Genomic DNA, 26079 nt, shown 5'->3' on the forward strand with positions numbered 1-26079 from the left:
TTAACGTTAAAGTTGAAACTTAGAACATCAAAAGTAAAAAAATGAGTTAAACAAACAAAACGAATAGATGATAGTATCTGATTACTTGAAATCAAAATTTTGATCAGAAAATTTTCTTGGATTTACAGTAGCAGAAACATAATCGGTAGATACAAATCTATTTTACCTACCGATTATGGTTGATGTTCTTGAATTTACAGTAGCAGAAACATAATCGGTAGATAATAGTATACTTTACCTACCAATTATGGTTGATGTTCTTCATTTCTTAAGAACATCAACCATAATCGGTAGGTAAATTGATCGTATCTACCGATTATCCGTGATTCAAAAATTCAATTTCTCTGTACTAAAAGTTACGTACAATCGGTAGATAATGAACACCATTAACTACCGATTGTGAAAGTAGAAAATTTCGAAATTTTATTAAGTTTTGAAATTTTGAATTTGGGGCCGTGAACACAACCGTTAGATATTAAGCATCACTTATTAACACAAATTATTACCGATTATGGTCGTACCAAAATTCGAAAATTGAGTATATTCGGAGGTTAAAGTAACACAGTTTACTACCGATTATGGTTGTACCAAAGTTCAAAATTTTTAGGATTTTGGCAAAATCACATTTTGGGGCCAATATACATTCAGAAGTTAAATTTACTACCGATTATGGTAGTACTAAAATTCGAAAATTGAGTATATTCGGAAGTTAAAGTAACACATTTTACTACCGATTATGGTTGTACCAAAGTTCGAAAATTTTAGGATTTTGGCAAAATCCCATTTTGGGGCCAATATACATTCGGAAGTTAAATTTATTATCGATTATGGTCGTACCAAAATTTAAAATTGAGTATATTCGGAGGTTAAAGTAACACACTTTACTACCGATTATGGTTGTACCAAAGTTCGAAAATTTTAGGATTTTGGCAAAATCACATTTTGGGACCAATATACATTCGGAAGTTAAATTTACTACCGATTATGGTAGTACCAAAATTCGAAAATTTATTATATTCGGAGGTTAAAGTAATACACTTTACTACCGATTATGGTAGTACCAAAGTGCAAAAAATTTAGAATTTTGACAAAATCTCATTTTAGGGCCAATATACATTCGGAAGTCAAACTTACTACCGATTATGGTAGTACCAAAATTCGAAAATTGAATATATTCGGAGGTTAAGGTAATACACTTACTACCACTACCGATTGTAATAAAACTACCGATTGTAGTATTAACTACCGATTGTTGAAGGGCAATTTTGCCATTACGAAATACGCGAGATAAGGGGTAGCTTCAATTTAGGTTTGGGTAACCCTATTTTGTTTTATTGTTGGCCCCTAATTTCTTTTGGGTGGCCCTTAAAACTGCTAGGTTCTTTAGCCTTTTCAATTTGCCAACAAAAACAAAAGGTGCGACACCCCTTGCAGGAAGTTGCCAATTTTCCTCGAACAATCTCATGAAGATTGGATGCGTGAACCACATCTCCTGAATAGAGAAAGGAACCCCATGTGGTCTAGGATTGGTAAAAGCAAAGCCAATTAGGGGAGAATGATCGGATGCAAAAGACCGTTTCAGGTGCTTATGACCCGCCTAGTAGGGAGCGAAATCACTTCTTCAGCGCTACTTGTTTTTCACCTCTCAAGTCCTTCTCCCTGGAAAAGGGAAAAAACAATGCGTATCCTGTCGGGCGGCGGCGGTAGTGGTGGTTATTTAAAAATCAATCCGCATAATTTCTCGTTGTCTATGAGTGGGAGTATGAGAACCACTGTTTTCCATTGCTTCCCTCTTCGTTCTTACCCTAAAAACCCTAACAAATATGTCTGTAAACCCCTCAAAATCTCCAACTCTTTAAGATTTTCCGATACTTGTACTACCACCACCACAAGTCGCCGTTGGCTGAGACCTTCTTCCTCATTCGCCGCTTCTTCGTCTTCTTCTAGTAGGTCTTTTTTTGGGGTTAGGCTATAATCAGAGGAATAAAAATGACAAGGGTTTGGTTTTGAGTTCTGCTTACACTACTAGTAGTAATCGTCGTCATTATTCCCAGCCTCACAACTTACACCAACATAAGCAGTCCTTCGGGTATGGCCGTTATGCTTATGATGATTACTCAGAGGATGAGTTTGGCGGTACAGCAATCGCTAAATCACAGTCCCACAAGGTTGGTTTTTACTTTGCATGCATTTTACATTTCCTCACAACTAGAGCAAATCAGCAAATTCTTAAGTATGGTTTTTGGTACTTTACTCTAGTGTCAACCTTCCTAATAAACGTAGGTTTAATAACGAAATTCATTTTTTCATTATGTTTTTTTTTTACTTATTTTTTGAAATTGAAATATCAAGAGGGTTTGGCTGCGTGAAATGAGAGCTTGACCGCTCTAGGCTATGGCAAACCTACTTGGTGTGTGCAAATTGTTATTGCAGACTATACAAAGCAATCTAAACTTGTCTTCAGCGTCCTGCCAGACATCTAAGAGAACCATTATTGTTAATTTTACTTGTGTCAATTGGCTTGGTCGAGTGATCTTTTACTTAACCAGATCATTTTTTTTTTAAATTGTCTGACAGCAATTTTGAACCAATTATTCCTAGTTAAAATTTACAGGCTTAATTGGTTTCCAGATTAGTTGGTCGCCCGCATAAGTAGGTCTTTTCCATGAATCATAGTCAGTCGATAGGTCCTAATTTTGGAATGTTACAATGCTGAATAGATGCAACTTCAAATGTCAAAGAAAATTAATTTGCATGCTAGCTCTTAACATCTGAATTCCAACATCTTATCAGTTATTGCTTGCTGGGTATGGGATAAATTAGTTGTATAAAGGAGAGATTTTGGAGAGCAAGCCTCTTATCACTTAAACAACTGAATTTAACACTATGCTGAGGTCTTTAAGTTATTTACTCACACTAATTTATCCTGCTGTTTCGCCCGCTATTTCTTACTCTTGTCTAAAATAGTTTCTGCTGAAGATGTAATTTTTTGAGCTGCAGATGAGATATACATTTCTTAGAACTCTGTTGTTTAACTTTGGTTTTGTCTCCTGTTTGTATTATGGTCTCAGGGTGCATCCTCTCCTGAGAACATTGATGAGTGGAAATGGAAGTTAACTATGCTCATTCGCAATAACAATGAACACGAGTTGGTGTCAAGAGAAAAGAAGGACAGACGAGATTTTGACCAACTTTCAGCATTGGCAACTAGAATGGGATTGTATAGGTATGGTCTTTTATTCAGTAGACATATGCATTTTACTCTTTTTTTATTATTTGGTGCTTGTATCTTGAAACATGGCCCGCTTTTACAGCCGACAGTACTCTAGAGTTCTTGTCTTCAGTAAAACCCCACTGCCAAATTACAGATCAGATCTGGATGATAAGCGTCCTCAGAGGGAGGTAATTTTTCACAAGCTAGTTCATACTGTGCACTTTCATTACCTCGCAATTGTTTTTTCCCTTTATAGAGAAATTAAATCTGGATATTAATGTGACCTTGACGTCTTTTTTTTCCTTCCCAAAAAGTTTCACAGATAAGGTAAGTTCTTCTACTTTAATATAATAAAAATATGAACCAACAAATAACCAATAGAAACTAAAGAAGTCATACAGTTTGATTTGTAAATTTCTTGTTTTTTCTTTTCTATTTAATATTTTCTAAATTCCATTTTCAGTACGTGTTGTTGACCATTAGATTCAATTCAATGTGTTATCTTCTTTTATCTCATACTCTAGTGTCTTCGATGACCTCAACTAACAGGTAGTTATATCTTCTGATTTGCAAAGAAGAGTGGAGGCTCTACTTAACGGATACCTTTCTCAAAAGCCTCGGGTTCTTTCCTTACCAAAATCAAGTAGCAGTTGTGAAAGTAGTACTCTGAATGAAGACTTCGTTGACATTAAGGCGCCAACCAGTGTTGTTATGGAGAGAATTCTTAGAAGGAGAAGTTTGCATTTTCGTGATAAGCAACATGCCTGGCAGGTTAGTTCAGTGGACCATGATATAAGTCATCAGTTACCATTTTGGCTTAATCGCAGTAGTTATCTATGTTCGGGTATGTTTCTGCTGTGTATCAATAATTAAGCTAAACGATATGGGTCGGTTTCTAAGATAGTGTCTCTTTATCCATTTCCCAGCACATGATGCATGCAAAAGCAGAAGCATTAGCATTAAATCATTTGTATGAAGCATCTTCCCTTGCTAACTGCAGTCCGACTCAGTTGACTAGATCCTTGGGAATGGCATAAAAATGATTTGATCTTCCTTTGCATCTGTCATGGCTTTCAGGAAAAGTGACTCCATCGTTAAGTGGAAAACGTCTCGAGTTCACGACTTCTTTGTGGGCGAGTATGATGTAGTCCCGCCATTGCCAACAATAGTGTGATTAGATTGATGAGACCTTGTGTTTGACTTTGATCTGGCCTTGCTCATGGCTTTAGAAGAGATGGTCCAGCATTGCTTCACTTTGTAGTTTTTTTGTTTTTGTTTTTTGCAGCTATTTATTATGTTGACTTGTTTCCACTACTGAGATTCTTTGTTAACTGTCATTCACTAACTTGCTGCTACTCTATTTCATGGTCTAGATCTTTAAGAATATTCCTCCATCTGTGTGTGTTATTTCTTATCCTTGTTTCAGAAAATTTGAGTTTCAGGTTCTTTTTTGTAAGGATGTCAGTTTGATGGTGTTTAGGCCCCTTGAATTTCAAAGAGAAAGTGCTTTATAATGCAGCACTGCTTATTCTTTTTTACTTACAGATAAAATTGCCGTCTCCACTTGTAACAGTCAATCTTTTGCAGGAATCTGCTGAAGGTAAAAGAATGATAGAATTTCGTAAAAATCTCCCTGCTTACAAAAAGAAAGATGCATTGTTGAGAGCAATTTCCCAAAATCAGGTATGGGCTGTATGCCTTATGGTATGATATAATGTTGTGGCATTTCATCTTATCATTTCTTCTTACCTTGAAGATCTGTTTTCCTTAGTTATGGTCCTTGTGGATAGTCATACGCATTTCACGCCACTAGGGAAGAGATCTCATGACTCCAAATTTATTTGACATGTTAGTCTTAAAAATGTCATTTTCCTTGCTCAAAGTAAGTGTCCTTGGATTTATTAAATGGGTTCTTTCAACTTGTATGCTCTGTCCTTTTCTCTTTTTAGCTGTAGTGGATATATTCACATGTCATAATGGCCAAATAAGCCAACATCCAAGAACAAGAAGAGCTTCGTGCATCTTAGAGTTCATGCATGCTCTTCGTTGGTAATAATAATTTCACATTGGTAATAGGTAACTAAAAGTCTCACCGTGACTCTTTACTGAGGTCAGTCTTCTTCTGCATGTGAATTCTCAATTATTACTCTTCTCAAAGGGTCTTCCCACCGAATTACATCTTCATCCAACTCCGGATATCTACAAGGCTACTCCCAACAATATTGAACCTCTTCTGAATAGAAGAAGACTTTCATTATTTTTAAACACCATGTCAAGCTCTCACATTTTTCTATTATTACCACTTCCTCATCTTGCTCTCTAGGTGTCAATTCCTTCGATAACCATGTGTTTGCTACTTCTGATGATGTATGTAAGTTTTCTTTTCTATCTTATCTTATCTTATACTAATATAAAGAAAAGAGCTCTTTTTGGTCGGAGACCCCCTAAATTACTAAGTTGTCCTCATTTAAATTACCAAGCTCTATTATATCATGTAATTTCAATAGAAATAAAGGGTAGAAACGTATATTAAATCACACTGGATTAAAAATGCCATAAGAAATGTGCATATTTACAGATATACCATTATTTTAAAAATAGATCACAATTTTTAAAAACTTAATATCTTTCAAAATATACACCAGATTTTTATAAAATTGATATATTTGAAAAGCTCTTTGAATTGTCTACATAAAGAGTACAAATATGAATAGTAAATTTTTATTTTACGCAAAAAATTTCATTGCTTTCAAATTTAATATTGCTGAATGAGTCAAATTCAAGCATGTGCATCGCACATGTGTTCTCACTTTTCTTCTCGTAGTATTTATAATACAAAAGGAGTCCAATTGTATCTTTTTAACCGTCTCTCTTAATTTTTATAACTGACTGGTGGTTTGAGGTTTGTCATTTGCAATCTAAGTGAGATAATTGTTTTAAGAGGGAATGAAGTTAAAGCTGACACACACACACGCGCACACCCACACACGTGCGCACGCGTGAAACATTATGTTTATGCGCAGAAGCCAAGGAACTGACGACATCCACAGTGCTGTTATACTCACAGTGTAGCCTGAGAAGAGAAAAAGAAAGAAGCAATGCTATTATCAAGTCTACAGAGCCAGCAATTAATCATTAATGTCATCTTGATGGACATTTTGAAATTTGAACTATCCATTACAGGAGGTTTTGGTACCTTTTAGTGCGAAACTTAATGGAATTGCAACCGCAGAGCAGCAGTTTAGCAAGTATGTAAGCAACAGAAACTCACCTTTTGTGCTTGGCCGCCGAACCAGATGCTACCCAAGATATAGAGAGTAACAATACAGGAGCATTTCAGAAAAAGATTAGTTAACCTCAATGACCGCATTCTCCTAGACAAGCAAACTGTCTCCTGATAAACAGAGAATAGTCTTAATTGATTATTGTCTGGCTTCTGAAATCAATATATGATCAGTTACAAATCTAGAAGGCTTTAATTTGAGCTGGCTGATATCATTTTGTGTTGCTCATTAATGCATATAATCTAGAATCCATTGGTTAGGAAGCATATTTAATTATATTTGAAGGGAGATGTTTATGGCTCTGGAATTTTGGCGATTTGGTCACTGAAAGGCAGTTATAGCTTTTGTAATTTTTTGTTTTTGGCCAGTCACATTTCTAGTTCATCTTTTATTTTTTCTGTACAAGTTCCTTTGTGTGAGAGGTTTGTTATAGCTTTTGTAATTTTTTTTTCTGTCCTTAGAATAATACTTGAGCAGCTGCTATGTAGAATTGTAAAATACTTAATTATGCTTTGGTAATTTAGGTTTTGATTGATTTTTTGTTTTTGGTCCAATATATTGTCAGCGCACCAGCCACCTGCTTACAGTGAACCTTCTATAGTTGGTTGACGACATTTTTTTTTTTTTTTTTTTTTTTTTTTTGTTTTAGTAAGCATTTGCAAGTCTGCTTTTAAAGTTAACAATAAGTGTGGGTAGCGAGTCATGAACAAAGCCTCTTGTTGCTTTACATTGCCAGTTTGCCAAAACTATTTTGGACCAATGACTAGTTTCTATAAATGCTATTATCTGTAGCAATGCATAATTTATTTTATATTATTTTAGGTGGTGGTTGTGTCTGGTGAAACTGGTTGTGGTAAGACCACCCAGCTTCCCCAGTATATCTTAGAATCTGAGATAGAAGCTGCAAATGGATCTGCCTGTAGTATAATCTGTACGCAGCCTCGTCGAATATCTGCTATGGCAGTTTCTGAAAGAGTTGCTGCAGAGAGGGGTGAAAAATTGGGTGAAACTGTAAGTTAGTCTTTCTGAATCTGCGTACTCGCTTACAACGATTTGTGATGTTAATCACTTATCATTTTCATCATTCACAAGCGTAAAATAATGAAATATCTCTATTTATTGTCTTTCACAAAAGGTTGGCTATAAAGTTCGTTTGGAAGGTCAGAGAGGGAGGGATACTCGCCTTCTGTTTTGCACCACAGGCATTCTATTGAGGAGATTACTGCATGACAAAAGTTTAAAAGGTGTTACCCATGTAAATGTGGATGAGATTCATGAACGTGGAATGAATGAAGGTAAAATCTAAAGCCTTTGGCATTCAAGTTCTATTCCCAGTTATCTTTTTGGTTATTCTACTATGTGATTCATTACGTTTTGACATCATCCAGACTTTTTGCTTATCATACTAAGGGACCTTCTTCCACGGCGTCCAGAGCTGAGGCTTATTTTGATGAGTGCAACCTTGAATGCAGAGCTCTTTTCGACCTACTTTAGCGGGGCACCAATGATTTATATTCCGGTATGTTTGACCTCTTGCTATTCGGGGGTTCAGTATTGTTTATATATAAATGTTACAGTTTGACTAGTTCATTATGATTTTGTTTGTATGTGATGAACATCTTTCGTTTCACCCTTTCCGGGGGCGGCCCGAGAGTCACCCGTAACTCATCCAGTTCATTCATTTATATAAATTATTCCTGTAACTGGTTCAATTCCAGCAATTAACTGTAAGATCTTAGTTCAGTGATGCGGTAAAAGATTTCAAAAAAAAAAATTTTGAAGCAAAATATGGGTTGGTAATGCAGAATATTCTATTACAAGCTACCTACTCTGGTGGTCTATTTATTTGAAGATAATTTGAGTGCATCTCATAGCATATATTTATCGCATTTTTTCTGAATATCAAATTTGTTAGCATCATCATCGTGTTGTTATTGGAACATAAGCTCATTATTTTTTGTCATTGGTTCCTATTAAGGGTTTCACATATCCCGTTAGAACACTTTTTCTGGAGAGTGTTCTAGAGACGGTTCAGTATAGGTTAACACCCTATAACCAAATTGATGAGTACGGTCAAGATAAGGTCTGGAAGAAGCAGAAACAACTTTTTGGAAAGAAGAAGAGTCAAATAGTATCTGTTGTTGAGGTACGCGACTCTTCTAAAGCCGCAAAATATACATATCTTTTTACTTATTATACTGGTGCTTTATTTATTTATTTCTAATTTTGTCAAAACCTGGATGCAGGATACCCTTGAAGCAGCAAATTTCAATGAGTATAGCCGACAGACTCAGGAATCTCTGTCTTGTTGGAATCCTGATTCGTTAGGGTTTAATCTCATAGAACATGTTTTGTGCCATATATGTAAGAAAGAAAAGCCTGGTGCTGTTTTGGTATTTATGACTGGGTGGGATGACATTAATGCTCTGAAGGATCAGCTCCAAGCACACCCTCTTTTAGGAGATCCTAGCAGGATTTTGTTGCTTGCATGCCATGGATCAATGGCTACCTCGGAACAGGTATGTGAGCACAGACTTGTAAATATCAGGATAGTCCCTTTCTTGGGTATTAAATATTACTAGAATACTAGTTGTCAGTGTTATTCTTCTTTTACGATGCCATTGAAATTAGCCCTGCTTATGACAAATCTTACGGGAAGCCCAAACAACTAAAATTGTTTTTTCAAATCCGATTGTCCCGGTGGATTAATTACTTCTGCGGAGAAATACTAAACGCACTGGTGCACGTATAAATTATGTGACGCTGCTCGAGTTTTCGAAATTAGCTGTGATATTATACTCCCTATGAGACTTGGATATATTTGAATTCCTAGTTTGATGGCTTAACAGAAAACAAATTTTTTGTTTGCAAATAGACTAGCCCTTATACTTCAGATTGGTTAATGAGAGAATGTTCGAAACTTCCATGTAACTAGCTTTGGCAAGTTAATCTTGTTGCCCTCGTGTGTACGATTGTACATTTTTTATCCAGAAAAGTGCACTTGCAGTTATAATTATGGCTGCATATGTTTTTAGTGGGGTTGCAATTTCCAAATGATTTATGAAATAAATTGTACATTCTTCAGATTCATCATAAATCTACTCCAAAACCTGCTGCGAAAACAATATCAAAATAAAACAAAAATTTGATAGTCATGTTCGTGATTGTTATGTAACTATCTTCTGGAGCTTTGCGATTATATAGAATTTATGAAACTCCTTCGTTGTTTTTAAATTGATGATGTTATCCTATGGTTTTGTCAAGGCAACCCTTTAGCTTATCTCTTCAAGAGGTCGCAGAATAGTCGTCAAATGAGTGGTATTCCTAATATTATAATTTATGATGAGCAGGTTAATATTTGACAAAATCGTTGGTCAAATAAATTTGCACAATATTCATCAAATGCTGGTATTCCCAATAATATTGTAATTTTTGATGAGCATGCAGAGGTTAATATTTGACAAACCTGAAGACGGAGTGAGGAAAATAGTGCTTGCTACTAATATGGCTGAAACCAGTATCACAATTAATGTTGTTTTTGTTGTTGATTGTGGGAAAGCAAAAGAAACATCCTATGATGCATTGAACGACACTCCTTGTTTACTGCCTTCTTGGATCTCTAAGGCTGCTGCTCGACAGGTAAGATTGTGTTCCTTCTGTTACTTCTGTAATAGTTCAAAGTTCACATGTTGCATTGATATGCACACTAGGATCCTATTGGTATCTCTATGTAACTTTTTATGCGAGTACATAAGGATTGCTCTTTCTCAAATAATGTCAACAAAAAACCTCCGAAGTTTTGTGGTCTGACCAATTGAATTAAACCGTAATTCAGCCTGACTAATAAACTTGAAACTGATCAAAAAAATGAATGTGCAAAGCTTTTGATTCTTTGCCTTTTTATTCGACAGCTTACTAGTTGTTCACCAGTTTTCATGTCTTGATGTAGAGAAGAGGAAGAGCTGGGCGTGTTCAACCTGGCGAGTGTTACCATCTTTATCCAAAATGTGTATTTGAGAGTTTTGTGGATTACCAATTACCAGAACTTTTACGGACACCTCTGCAATCTCTTTGTTTACAAATTAAAGTTTACAGCTTGGAAGCATTTCAGAATTCTTGTCTAGGGCCTTGCAGTCTCCAGAACCACTATCGGTAAGCTCAATTTTCTTTTTTATGATATAGTTAATATAGCTTAATGAATTCCTCAAATAGGTCATCTTATTGTGGTGTTTACTTTTATTTATTTGTTTACCAAACTGATTTTTTTTGTCAGTATTATGATTAATGTCAGTTTTGTAGGTTCAAAACGCTGTTGAATATTTGGAAATAGTTGGGGCTTTAGACGAGAAGGAAAATCTGACTACTTTGGGTAGGGAAATTCATCTATGCTCATTAAGTAGATGGTTATTACTTGATCAATATCACTGGTTCATACTTAGAAGAAATTAGCTGCATACCTGGAAATTTCTAACAACTTGTCCTGGATCTACAACAGGTGGCTACTTGTCAATGCTTCCTGTGGATCCCAAACTTGGAAAGATGCTCATTTTGGGTGCTATCTTTAAGTGTCTGGACCCTATACTGACTGTGGTTGCTGGTTTAAGTTCTAGAGATCCATTCTTAGCACCATTTGACAAAAATGATGTAAGTGGTCTATTTGTTTTTTGGTCGTTTATCTGCTATCCAATTGCTATATATTAATGTATGATCTTTTAGTATGGTTTTTGCATTAATTTAAAGGGTAAATATCTCAGGGATTAAAACAATGAGGACTTCCACTTCTTTTTGGAGTGGTGGATTTCAGATGGTACTAGTATTATTTTTGGATTCTAAGTTGATAGAGAATTAAGGTTATCTGTTACATTCTTTTTTTTGACAGCTTGCGGACTCGGCCAAAGCTCAATTTGCTGGAAGGGATTTTAGCGACCATCTTGCACTGGTCCGAGCGTTCAAGGGCTGGAAGGATGCCGAAAAAGAGCAGTCTGGGTATGAATACTGCTGGAAGAATTTTCTTTCGTCACAGACCCTTAAAGGTATTAATTCCCTTAGTAAGCAGTTCTTTTACTTACTCAAGGATACCGGCCTGGTTGATAATGACCCAGCAACTTGGAATACGTGGAGTCACGACGAGCATCTTATTAGAGCTATCATTTGTGCTGGACTATACGCTGGAATTTGCTCCGTCGTGGTAATCCATTATTTTTTTTCTTTCAGAGTCTCTTACATTTGGTGCAAGCTAACACTTGTTCTTTTCTTTTCTTTTCTTTCTGTTGCTTCTGTAATTACGGGAGTATCGTTATTTTAAATATCCATGTGAATTGATGGATAGAAAAATTGTTTCCAAAACTGGATTAGTTGGAACTAGGGCAACATATAATACCCAAAGCGAACTTTCTACAGAACCTATTATTTGTATATTTGCTTTAGCTTGATGTGCTGTGCGTGTCCAAGTTTCATTTTCGATATTACGGATGACATTGGTAAACCCTTTATTACAGAACAAGGACAAGAATGTATCATTGAAGACATTGGAGGATGGTGAGGTCAACCTTTACTCCGTAAGTTTCTTTGGCTATACAATTTAGCTTTCCACTTGTTATCTTGTAAATTATGCTTTCTTTCCCTTTCATATTGTATGTCTAATCCTATATATATGGTTATCTATTTCTTGTTGTTCTCATTGAAAGCACTTATCTTGTTTTCTTAGAACTCTGCTAATGCCCGAGAACCGAAAATTCGATACCCGTGGCTAGTTTTCAATGAGAAGGTGAAAGTGAACTCTGTTTTTCTTCGGGAATCAACAGCCATTTCTGATTCCTTGATTCTACTATTTGGAGGAAGCATATCCAGCGGGGGACTTGTGAGTTCCACACACCATTGCCAGCATTTCTGATAAATCATTGTATCTTTTCCTTCAAATTGATAACCATATATGATATCCTTTTGTCTTATCTTCTTTGCTGAAATTTATTGAGATGATTTTCTTCTTTATAGGATGGACACCTGAAAATGCTGGGAGGATACTTGGAATTCTTCATGAAACCTGCCTTGGCAGAAACATATCTGATTCTGAAAAGAGAACTTGATGAGCTGATTCATAAGAAAGTAAGTCATTGCCTCGGGACTCGGGAAATTGAAATTCTGCAGTTTTTATTATGTATACCATTTTTACATGCGATCAATGACTAGACACAACTTTCCATTTACCCGCTTTTCGACAGTTCTTTTTCTTTAGTTCTGTTTTTGCCAACACGGATTCTTCTTGATTTGCAGCTACTGAATCCCAAGATAGACATTAACACGCACAAAGATCTCCTATCAGCAGTACGCTTGTTGCTCTCGCAGGACCAGTGTGATGGTAAGTTTGTTTTCGGCAGGAAAGTTCCGATAAAGCACTCAAAAGTAACTAGTGCAACGTCAAAATCACCAAAAGGGATGCTTTCAAGAAAGGGAAGCTTGATAGGTGGTGGTGGGGATAATTGCAAAAACCAGTTGCAAACACTGCTTGCACGTGGGGGACATCACGTTCCTGTTTACAGCACCAAGCAACTAAAGAACAACAACCAGTTCAGAGCCATGGTGGAGTTCAATGGGATGCAGTTTGTCGGGAAGCCTTGCAGCAGCAAGAAGCTGGCAGAGAAAGATGCAGCAGCTGAGGCCTTGCAGTGGTTAACTGGTGAGACTGGCACTCCAACAGGTTGGGAAGAAAGTGATGATCACAAGTCAATACTGCAGAAACTCAAAATGAAAAAACATGGAAGGGCATGGTGAGTACTGCAACCAATAGTGGAGGAAGGGTACAAACTAGAAGATCCATGACATGCAGAACAAGATCTAACAATGTATTTGATTTTGGAATCTTTCATGCGGAGGTTAGTCCTGAACACACTTGTTAATAGGGCAGCTAGTTCCAACAACTTGTGTGTATTCCTCGAGGGAGATCAGAAATGATGACGACACTATCTAATTTAAAATGATCTACTCTCTTGCTGGGATAAGCTGTATTATCTGACCTGGACGGAGTTTCTCTAACAAAATATTTGTAAGTGAAGGAACAATGATGCTATTGTTGTCAGGTTTGGGGATTAAGCACAGTGAAAGCAACAGGAAATACCAGAACTTAGATAATAAAGGACTTCTTCATGTATAGGTATAGCCACTTAATTCTTTTATCTCATTTTCTTCTTTACTTTCTTTCTTTTAATTGGAGAACCACCCTGAAATTTCTTAATGTACATCTATATATATCTGAGTACAAAAGCAACCAACGATTCTGAGATTTTGTTTTTGTTGTGTTCTTTCAAACATGGTTCTTTTATTCAGCTTCATGCAAGTTATTACTTCTGAGATATCTCAGAGGGTTGAGATGGTTTAAACTTGAGATTTGGAGCCAAAACTTAACTGAATGACACCCTTTTACTCATTGTAGGAGCTATCACTTTTGGCCAGGGGGATAGGCAAGTAGGCTTAACATTCCAATAGAGAAGCATCACATGGATTCCTAGTGACTAAAAAGTTGGTTATGGGGTGACTTAATGCAGTAGCAAATGTCTAAATTACCATCATCTAAAATCAAAACCTAAAAAACTAAAATCAGAACCTAATTCTGATCCAAATCTGCTCTTCTTCTTCTAAACTTTCCCTCCTTCGTCAACTATAAATCTTTCCCTTTGTCTGAGATTTATGAGAGAACGACTACAGTTGCTTACTGGACATCGGATTGCATATGCTCTCTGTCTGAGATTCCAGTCTAATGTTCCTCGTACTTCTTGTCAACATCCATGATTTAACGAAGAAACTCCACTTATTTCTTTTAACATTATTTCTAGTCGTCAGCGAAGGATCATTAGTTTGCTTCCTCATTAAACTTGTAGCACCCATGTGATCTTTATTATTTTTGCTTTTGTTTTTTAAGGTTTGTCTTGATAGTGAGCTGGTGATAATATTGATTTTCGCAAAACATAACTGAATTCGATCAGTAAAAATTGCGATTATCATTAAATTTGAAAACCGAAATTTTCAGTTAACTCGTAATAATTGTGATTCTAAAAATGTTTTCGACAATTTCCAATAGGTTAAAATTGCGGTTATCACTAAGTTACGATAAATAAAATTTTCAGTAAGATGATAATTATAATTTTCGACATGTGAAAATTGTATTTGTTAATAATTGTGAAGTTTTTTATTTTGGATAAACCAAGGCGTGATAATAAAGATTTAGAAAAGTAATTTTTTGGGGAAGATTTGATTATGAGACCGCTGTTATTCAAAAATAATACTACGATTTTTTAATTAAAAAAAATTAACTCAAGTAATTTACTTATTTAGGTGTAAGGTTATTTATCTAAAAATCCCATGTTATGATGGGTCTATAACAAACAAACAAAAATTAAATTGGGCTAGAAAAAATACCATGGCTAAATGTCCTACTAACGGTATATATTCTCATATATATATATATATACATCTTTATCTAGTATGTCATACATCTAGCTCCTATATATTCTAGGTTAGCTTTCATATAACCATGTAACATCTCTATTAGTAGGTTTTAGTCTTTATCTTATTAAGAAGTTCGGGTAAGAGTTTATCTCGTACTCTTACATAAATGGACATGATGATATGTATGCTAACAGATACTCTTGGCTAATGAATATTACATCTCCCCTACACCATCTACATCGCCTCCAACCCAAGTTCATGAGATGCACAAGACCCATTTAATGACAAGAGATAAAATAAGTGAATGAATGATATTCTACGAACTTGAAGAAAGCAGGTACTTCATTAATATTTTCTAAATGTTATATGTTGTTATTTTCTTTCTTGTGTATAAATTTGGAGAACTAGTATAACTAAGCCTAATTTACGTTCCCGACTCTCTCCTCGAGTTTCATTTTCTGAAAATCTTATGATTTTCGATTCCGTTTTCGATCCCTTTCCCGTCCCCGTTCCTGGCTACTAAGGTTCTTCCTCGTTGATAGATTTAATTTAGCTTCGAAATTCCAATTAGCTGTGTTATTTCGGTTGGAATTCAACGGCCGGAACTTTTGTTATCAATTTTGTTTTGTTTTTTAATAGCATTTTAACCTTTTCTCTTCGATTTTTTTCTTTAGTTTGGCTAGACTAAACACAAAATGACGAATTTTTCGAAGTTACCTCCCTCTTAAAGATACTAGGAGTTTTTTTTGTTGTTAACTGTTTTGGATTCTAATATCATTTTGCTTTGTATAAGATGTATTATTCGGTAACATGATATATGTTTGTAAGAATTCCACGAGAGTGTTTGATGTCATTTTCGATTCATCACGCTGAAAAACGTGATCTTGAAGATTTCCTCAAGATCGTTGAGGCAAATATTAAAAAAAAATCCAGCCAAGTTGAGGTCAAATGCCCAAACCTGAATGTGGAGCATTTGAATGGTTGGATATATCCATAAAATTGGGGAATTATGGTGTCCGCTGGTCTCCATCTCTAAAAACTTCAACAATACAAGATTTCTGTTTATTTCAATTGTGATGAAAAGGACTACTCGTCTCACGAACGTTCATGAGTTGGATCTGTTTGCTCGGTGTAAAGGTGTATTCAGTTGTTATAAATGAGACTCCATGGTTACAATGAGGATGTAAATAACAAACATTTTATTTGTTGCATGTCCATCTAAATGACTAAGTTTCCTGAGTTGATCAATAAAAAGAATAAAAAAAGTCAAGTTGCGACGCCAACTACTCCAACATTAAAATGCAATCATGATGAAATATGCATTATTAACATTTTCTAGGACAAACGCAATGTCTATAAATAGACATGACTCACATGAATACCCATATGTGTCATTCACACAGACAAGCTTAATTGAAAATAAAAAATAAGCTAAAGATAGACTGACACGAGTTAAGGGTTATCCTTATTGCAAGATATATATTAGTACTTGATATGTCACTACTCCCCTCTAGAACAAGGGGACGGAATTAGAGACATTGATCTTAGACTTGAGATAGTTGAATCATGTCCTATGAAACCCTTTGGTAAAAATATATGCAATTTGATCAGTTGTTCAAACATAAATCACATCCAAGGAATTGTCTGACAAGATCCCTGATATAAAATATAAAATAAAATAAAATGTTAAGATCTTCAATCCCATATGCGTCACTAGATTAGAGGAAAATTATATAGAAATTGATGTTGTCGCTACTAAATGTAGGAGGGGAAGACAAGAAAACGAACAAATCCAGACTATTTTACTTGCATCAATGTCTAATTCTCTAATACTCAGATTCATTGGATGATCCGTAGCCAGTAGCCTATATCTTGGCAGGCCAAGAAACCGGATTTGAACCAAAATATATGCAAAAACCTTCAGTGGACTTGCTATCAGTGACATCACCATCCTAATCAGCATCTGAGAAACCTTTAAGCATTATAGGTCCTTTAGTGAATCACAAATCATGATGAGTATTACCCTTAAAAATATTCTAGGATCCTTTTAGTTATCCTTAATGAATTATATTAGGATGAGATATGTGCTGACATACCTGACTGGCAACAAAGGAGATTTTTAGTCTAGCCCAAATCAAAGAATGCAAGGCTTAAACAATATATATAAACTCAATAGAATTGTCAAGGAGAAGAGCACTAGCAAGAAGTTGAGTATAAACAACAATAAGAGAAGTACAATAAGTACAAAGCTTTGCACCAACCATATCATTTCTTTTAATGGTGGGTTTGGGTGTAGAATTTTAAAGGTGGAATTTTTGGGTCCATGGGTTTGGTGGAGTTATGTTTCCGTCCGTATGTTTGGTTGCCCAAAATCCTGAAATTACGTTTCCGACAGGAATCACTAAGAAAGAAAAGCTATGGACCCACTTTTTCGATATGAAGTACTGGACTAACTCCAATATAAAAAAGCATGATTTCCCAAAATCCTGGACTAACTCTTGAGAAAATTTGCAGGTGATACAACAAAGCATGATTTCCTTATCTTGTTTGATATGAAGTCCGACCCCTCCCTCCTAAGATTTGCTGGGAAACTTACTAACGGATTTATGGACCCACTTTTTAACCTAGTTTAATTGGGGGCCATAACTTCCAATTGGGGGTCATGGAATTTTGTTTGTCCCCCAAATTTTTCAGGGGTGTAAAAATCGGAAGATGAATATACTATTTTACCCTTGATTAATATTTTTTTCCTTCAAGTAACGACCCTTCACCGACATTAACGACAGTTTAGGGTCGTCATATACATCATGATCAAAACAATAACGACTCTAAACTGTCATACACTAACGACTCTTTTTAAAGATTAACGACAGTCTATAACGACATTTCTAAAACATTAACGACTGTTTAAGTCGTCAAATGCGTAACCAAAACAATAACGACCCTTCCAAAGGGTCGTCAGGGAATTGATCATTTTTATGACGACCCAAAACTGTCGTACATTTCCGCCATTAATGAATCTTCGACAGTTTAGAGTCGTCACTTAAACAGTCTAAACATTAACGACTGTTGAGGGTCGTCAATGAAATTTTTTAATACCTTGACGATTTTTCATACTATCTGGGAAAAAAAAAAGTTAGACTAAAAATTGCAGACAAAAAATCTGGAAAAAAAAATTAAACTCTAATTAAGTAAGATTATCACTAATTAATTAAATTTTAACACTAATCATTTAGGGGCATTTTAGCCATTTAAAAAATATTTTTATAAGGGGTGACCCAAATTAGGTTCTGGTAACTTTTTTTGTCCTTTAGTGCATGGCCCCCAATTAATTCCGATGGCCCCCAATTAAACTAGGTTTTTTAAACTCCAAATCCCATATATATATACAATCTTAAGATTCTTAGGGCAATGCCAAATAATACATGGACTTTAACATAAGAAAATTCTATGAATCCTAGGAATTTCAACTGAGTTACCAAACATACGAGGGATTTACATGAATCCCAGAATTTATAATCTTGTGGGATTATAAATTCCTGGAAATTGTGAATTCTGCAAGCAAACCCACCATAAGAAAATCAAAATGTACTTAGCTTGAGAGGGAAAAATATCATTAGATGAAATCTTGACCTCCAATACCAGAAAATAGTGTAATGACCCAAGATATATCTTTGATAAGAAGATGAGTACCTGAATCAGTGAAAAGATGACAGATATGCTCAAAAACATGGCATGCAACTATGATGTCAACAACATACTCCAGCATGATGGTAAGCCTCTTGCCAAATTTCTTAACAAACAAGGATATGTCTGCCAAAGAAGTCACAAAACTAAGAGATAAGAGTACATCTGCCAGTTTAGAGTATTGGGCTTTTGGAGCTTGGTTTAGTCCATATATGGACTTATGCAATTTATAGACATAAAAATTGAAATAACGAGGGTACCAAGTACACCGTAATCTTTTCGTATCAACCTATTATAAACACACCTTGTGTAATCTTACAAAAACAATAACTGCCAAAAGATAACTTCAACAAGATGTTAACTTGGTATACATCTTAAGTTCGTAACCATACTAATCTATAAGATCGTACCAAGTTTGATTAACGTACAAGTGTATAACTTTAGTTATAAAGATAAACAATATAATGTGGAAGTAAAGTAAAGCACACAATACATAAGATTTTTTTAACGAGGAAAACTGCCTAGAAGGAAAATCCCAGGGCTTAGTCCAGTTTTAAATACTATGATAATTAAGCCATTATAAAAATTGGCTACTGCAACTTCGTATGATTGAGGCCAAGTAAACTTCTCCTAGTTACTTAGTTCCTTCAGTATCCCGCGTCTATAACCAATTTGGTCTGCGTACGTGAATTCGAAGATAGAATCCATTATCTCAAGTTGCATAACCTTCTGTGAGGATTTCTATTCTCAACTTCTTTAGATCGCAACCTAAAACAATGAAGGACTAACTTGTTCCAGTAACCACCTCACTATATACCCCCCAAACCCGACAATGGTTAGAGATAAAGTTGAATATAAAGGATTTTTTTCAGTTTATTCAATACAAAATCCTTTGGATCATATTAAGACAAAGATAAACCTTTCTCAGTCAACAAGCTCTAGTCAAGCAACTCTACGAAGAAAAGCAAAACATTTTTATAATCGTTCCATAATTCTGGCGTTTATCAAAATAAATTTCTCGTTAGATCCCAGAGAATCAAGTGTGCACGAAGTATCACAAATATCAGAACACCAAAAAGAAAAAGTATTCTAGTCTTCAATTTTCAAAGTATCACCTGCAAAAATAACTTGATTTCTACTAACGATCAACACACACCGGATGAAGTATGTTAACAAGATGATCACCAGCTCTATCTTGAAATCTCGAATCATTAGATATGAAATAATCAATCATCAAACAAACCTGAGTGGCCTTATATCAGAAGATAAGGACCATGTAATCAAGTTTGATGGATCAAGGATAACTAAACCATTAGTTAATCAAATCAATAATCAAAAACTAAAATAACAATACGGTTTAGTTTTGCAACTAACGTTACTACTAAAAGCTTCTTGGTTTCGGAGAAGACTTTAAACGAAGGTAACACAAGAGATTTCACCTAATTAGATTTCTCTACTCTATGAACGAGTTTCCTTCTCACACAAACGGTTAGGAAGTGTGGAAAGGGATGAGTTTATAAGAATACAAGATCCACTATTTATAGTGTGATGACCAAGGATTTTTTGGATAAAAAGGAATTACCAAATCCGAAAATCCTTAAGATGTGCAATAAGTGTTAAGCTTTTAAGTTCAAACCGACTAGTTTCGGCTAACCATGTTGAACATAGTCTTTATACATGGTTCGGTTACGGTTTACCTTACCAGAGTGTATATCTTGTTTATGTGAATAAGATTCAAAGCTTTAATTCATCCAACGGTGAATATTGTTTGCTTGGTTCCAAAGCTATCTTAGCTTAAACCTAAAACAACCTAGGCTTTGAAGTCTATATAAGGGGAACTTTTGGCAACTGGGATCTTTGAATCCCGAAACTACTTTTTGGTATGTCCTAGTTGTATCTAGAGTCGTCCTCTCCAGAAACCCTTCTAAGGTTTAGCGACTATCAAAGACTTCATTGGGATTCGTGAAGCCAGGATCAGTTATCTTTTATCTTAATAACTTGAGTATCCTGATCTTGTTCGATTGTTGATTTATCACTTGAACAAGATAGATAGTAATCATAAGGTTCTCTTCGTCTCAAACTTTGTGATTCCGCAACTTTTACATTTGTGAGGTGAATAATAATCTAGGTTGCACTTCGGGTTGCATAAGTCCGGATTTTGAGGATAGCCAGACTTCGGTCAAGTTGCTATCGATTTCCATCACCTGGATCTTTTGTTTGATCTGATCATTTGTTTAGATCGTAAATCGGGAAATCAATTATAGGCTTAATATGTGGGAGGAGGATTTGTTTTAAAAGTCTTCAATTGAGTTGAAGCAACTCTTAGTTGGTGTGACGTCATCTAAGGGTATCAATTGCGCGGAGTCCTGCTGGGATTCAAGAGGCGTAAGGAGCACGATTGTACCTGAATCAATGGGAGACTGAGTTCGGGCTCAACTACATTCTAGACCGAAGTTAATTGGTAGTAGGCTAGTGTCTGTAGCGGCTTAATACAGTTTGGTGTTCAATCAGGACTTGGTCCGGGGTTTTTCTGCATTTGCGGTTTCCTCGTTAACAAAATTCTGGTGTATGTGTTATTTCTTTTTCCGCTCACAGGTTGTGCGTTGATCAATCAAAGTAGATACGTCTGACCTAATTTGTTGGATACGACTTGATTGATCCTTGGACATTGGTCTTTGTTACTGTCCAAGAACTCTCTTTGTGATTAGGTTCACAGATTCAATTTTGTAAATGTTCTAATTGCAAGAGAGATACAGATATATAACTCTAGACACTTTCCTTGATTGAGTTTTGGCTCTCGGAATTGCGTTGAGTTTGTCCATACAGATTGCCTACGAAAAATTTGGGGGTTATTTGGTTTTTGGTACTTAGGTTTTGTCTAGAGTTAGTGTTTGGTTTAACATTTGTCCAGCTTTGCGTTTGGTACTTGGAATTGACGTTGACCCGCGTTGACTATCAACTTTTGTTTAGAAATTAATAAAAAATAAAAATAAAAATAAAAAAATGAAATTGTTGGATGAGTTTATCGTCATACCCTTTACTTTTCCTAATATTTACATTAAATTTGACGGTAACCTAAGGTCTTGATCAAATAATCCCAACTCTTCTCTTCTTCTTCCGCCTCTACTGTCTCCACCGTCTCCTTCCCCATCGGCCGATAATCTTTTGGCTAAAAACATTTCTTCCATTGATAAAAAAATAAAAGTAAAAAAAAATAATCTTCTCCATCACCGTCACCAGAAACATATCTTTTTCTTCTTCATTTCAGCCAATTTTCCATCTCTTCTTTACCTAACCCTAAACTCACTCAACAATTATAGTTAGCAGAAGAAATAAATTAGGTCTTCCGACGATGACTTTACATATGAAAACGAATTATTGTTTAGGAAAGAAAAGGATTATTCAAAAAACGAAGGGATAGATTCGTTGGGTACTGTGAAGTCACCATTGATAAAACCAAGTTCTAATTGAAGGTGATGTTGTATATGAATAAACTTTGTAATTATCAGTTGTAATTTTCATGCTGTTGACATGGATGATGATTTATGAATTTGATTTCTTTCATAAGATCTGAACATAACTAGTAGGTAATGTTTTTGGATCTGATTGAAAATGATTTTCGGTTCTTGGAGTTTTAGATTAAAGTTCTTATTTATATGAGGCGTGTTTGGGGAACCAAATTTACAAGTGCTTCTGTGATTTTGACTTTTGAGAAGTAAAAGGAAAAATTGTCTGCTCCACTCATAAATACAAGTGCTTCGAATTAAAAGATGCAAGTGATTGTGACAAATTAAAGATGAAAATGATAAAGAGAGAGTGATAATGATGGTGGTCGCTGGTAGACGGTAGTGATGGAAAGACAAAAAAAAAAAATGGTGGTACCGACGGTGTTGGGATAGCCAGAAGTGGAGCACGTCTTGTAAACAAAGAAAATGTTCTTTATTGGGATTTTTTTCTGATATACAACCATTTGATAATGTGTTTTCTAAAATACACCCGTTTTTTACAATATTTCTAAAATACACCTGTTACAATAATTCCATCCGTTTTTTTGAATAAAACGGCTAACGGCCGTTATGTGTATAACTGTCATATAGCTGTCAGCACATTAAAAAGTCTGAAAAACCCCTACAGGGAAAACTCAGGGTCGAGTTCACCTGATTGAGTAACCTAGTCGACTCAGAAAACCTTGCACGTGCACGCCACATGACCTACAATAATAACTGTCATTTTACAGGTGGTTGTATCTTGTGCGTTCAAATGAACGGCTACTATTACAACCCTAATTCTTCATCTTTTTCACTGCCTTATCTGCAACAAGTTGAAAATCATAACCATTGAAGTTGTTCAAAAGATAAATATCTCCAAGTTTGAATCAATTACAAGCCAAGAAGAAACAAATCCAAACTGAAGTTGAAAAAATATGGATAAACATTACATAATCCATTTCCAAGATGAACCACTGAAGTTGTTCGAAAGATGAATATTTCCTTGTTTTAATCAATTAAAAGCCAGGAATAAAACTGAAGTTGGAAAAATAAGGATAAACACTCACAAAATCAATTTTTCTTGGTCTTCTTAGCCTTCCCCTGTGTTTGAATACTTTGTGTGACAGTTTGTGAAACAGATCCATGCTTTGGGTGTGTCACAGTTTGTGAAACCTTCCTCTTAGATGCAGCAGCTTTAGATGATTCACCTGCAGTCTTCTTCACCGTCTTTGCTTTACTGGGTTGTGATGGATATGAGAAACTAAAATCAGCTGCATTTACTTGAGTTCTTGGCCTCTTTCCCTTTGGATTCTTTCCAACTTCACCTCCTTTACAAGTTGATTTGTTGTGACCTGCTACCTTTCAAAATCTTCATCAGAACATAAATATACTAGGAAATTTGGGTCATCACTCCACCACATCAGATTAACCCGTTGTCTATTACCCAACCATAATCTAGTATGCACCATGTTTTCGAACATTTTCAGATTAATCAGGTCACTGCATATGTTGGGGAAAGTCTGTTTATCCAACTTGGAACCTAACACATCAACACTTATATCCCTGTAAGGAACAGATACACTGCATACAAACAAAAACGATTCAATAAATAACAGTTTTGACAAATCAAATGAAATGAAAGTTTTAGGAGTCGTAAATGTATCAAAACACTTATCACTGGTTTGACTTGGTTGGCTAACATTTTTGCTTTACAAATTTGCAATATGCAAAGGCGATTTCCTAGTATGAGACTCTCCTATGCCCAACTGCTTTTTCATTAATTCAGTAGCATGGCAATATCATCATCAACTGCTGGTACCACCCCACTGCCATGTAGCTAGAATCAAAACTATATTGTACTCCCTGAACTCAAGCACGTGACACATATCCTCATGTATGAATTATTTGAGGATATTGAAATGAAATCCTTTACAATTAATTAATTAAGAGAGAACTAACGAGACTCAACACACACAACATCTTACTTCAAACATGAGACGCATTGCATACAATCCATAAGATTAACAACCTATATCATGTATTTTCGAGACAACAGAATGACCTTCGGCAGCAACAGTAGTATACATTTCCACTATCATGTACTCGATCTGCACCAGCCCTTCAATCAGAACCACCAAAACAGATTAATGAGATCCTAATTTGCGAGGTAGTAGCGCAAAGTGAGACCTAAATGCATTTTCTGATCCCTCCCCCTTACAGTACACTAGCACAAACACCGAGACGGTGAGACAACAATTTCCAAACAGCCCTAAATCTGTAACAACAAAATATCACCAAAATAGAGGAACGATTAAGAATAAGGTAACTACTCCTAGGTCTGAATTTTAAACTTACATGGCCTTGCGATTTTAGTTTTTGTTTCCTAGAAACGAATTTAATTCACAAACACATATCGAAATCTAAAACTTAGAGACTAAATAGTTGCAGACATAATTAGGTTTACTCAAATCAACCAAAACATAAAACAAAGACAAACACAACAGAAATCATAAGATGGGTTCATCATTTCATCAATTAGGGTTTATAAATCACCAAAAACATGTTAAAAATAATTAGGGTTTCAGTTCAGGAAAACCCTACCTCTTCATCTTGCTCTTCTCTGGATTTTTCTTCATCGCGTCTCGAAATCTTACTAAATTCTTCTTCTCGTTCAGGAAATGTCGATTTTGCAAAAACCATAATCCTCTAATTTTCTCTTGAGACGAAACCGGTAGCAAAAATACGGAAGAAATGAAATAAAATTCGATTTAATCTTCTCTGTCCCATTTTGTTTCTCAGTTAGGGTAAAACAGTAATATTATAGTATGAATAAATCTCCATCGTTGATCGCTTTTGACAGGTGTATGGCTAGATCTTAATAAAATGAGAGTTAACGATTTAACGTCATATGGGTGTATTTTGGAAATAACCAAAACAACGGGTGTACTATTGTAAGAAGGCTATTATTGGGGCGTCACATTTCATTAGAGGGGCATCACCTAATAGGACAAAAACAGATCACCCAGAAGTAATATCAAAAACCCCTTATCTCAAATAATTTTGTAATGACCGAACAACCCTTTAGTTAATTTTAATTTAGTTCAATTTTATTAGATAATAATTAATTTCTACGGTTGGAATCAATCCAAACCTGGACGTAAAATCAATTTCTACGGTTGGAATCAACCCAAACCTGGACGTAAAATCAATTCTACGGTTGGAATTAAAAGGAACCTGGACGTAAAATTGAAATTTACGGCTAGGTTGACGAAAGGAAAATTCAGTAAACTAAACCTAGACGTAAAATTGAAAATTACGGTTGGAATTCAACTAAACCTAGACGTAAAATTGAAAATTACGGTTGGAATTCAACTAAACCTAAACGTAATACAACATGCAAATCAAATTTTACGGTTGAATTGAACTAAACTTAGACGTAAGTTCTTCAAAAACTAAATTACGGTTGAAAAATCTAGTAACGTACCCAGACGTAACACTAGCAAAAGTAACTAAAACCCTAATTTTGCTTCGATTTCATTCAATCTAACCTATTTTAAGCACAAAAACAAGTAAACAAAGATGGGTATGTTCGATTATTACCTTACATACACCATGGGTTTGTTCGATAAAATGAATTTAAATGGATTTTTTACGATGAAAAGGATGAAGAGAAAGAGGAGAGGAAGAAGAAGAGCAATTGAAATGTGAAAAATGAAGAATAGAAATTAGGTTTTGTTTCTGTTTTTAAGTTTTAATTTTAATTGAAGGGTAGTTTGGACAGTTGCTATTGAATCAAAAGTACCCCATAACCAGATTTTTGGTCACTAAATATCCAAGTGAAGCCCCTCTATTGGATGGTGACGCCCCAATAATACCCTAAACAAGTTATCAAATGGGTGTATATTGGAAAAATTCCCTTCTTTATTTTTAGGCTAAAGTGAAGGGTACAATAGTAAATCGTTTA

At 35.3% G+C, this 26079-nt stretch overlaps 1 long non-coding RNA gene and 1 pseudogene across 1 annotated transcript; one reads left to right on the plus strand and one right to left on the minus strand.

Annotated features, from left to right (window-relative positions):
- Nucleotides 1-1911: 1911 nt before the first annotated feature.
- On the plus strand, nt 1912-13770 carry LOC113298065 (annotated as a pseudogene).
- A 9178-nt stretch (nt 13771-22948) lies between these two features.
- Nucleotides 22949-24882, minus strand: LOC113298066. Its single transcript, XR_003333989.1, has 2 exons — nt 24717-24882; nt 22949-23696 (listed from the first exon to the last, which is right to left on the minus strand). It is a non-coding gene; the product is annotated as an uncharacterized LOC113298066 (long non-coding RNA).
- Nucleotides 24883-26079: the final 1197 nt, after the last annotated feature.

The sequence above is a fragment of the Papaver somniferum genome, chromosome 7 (genome assembly GCF_003573695.1).
Source record: "Papaver somniferum cultivar HN1 chromosome 7, ASM357369v1, whole genome shotgun sequence".
Classification (NCBI taxonomy): domain Eukaryota; kingdom Viridiplantae; phylum Streptophyta; class Magnoliopsida; order Ranunculales; family Papaveraceae; genus Papaver; species Papaver somniferum.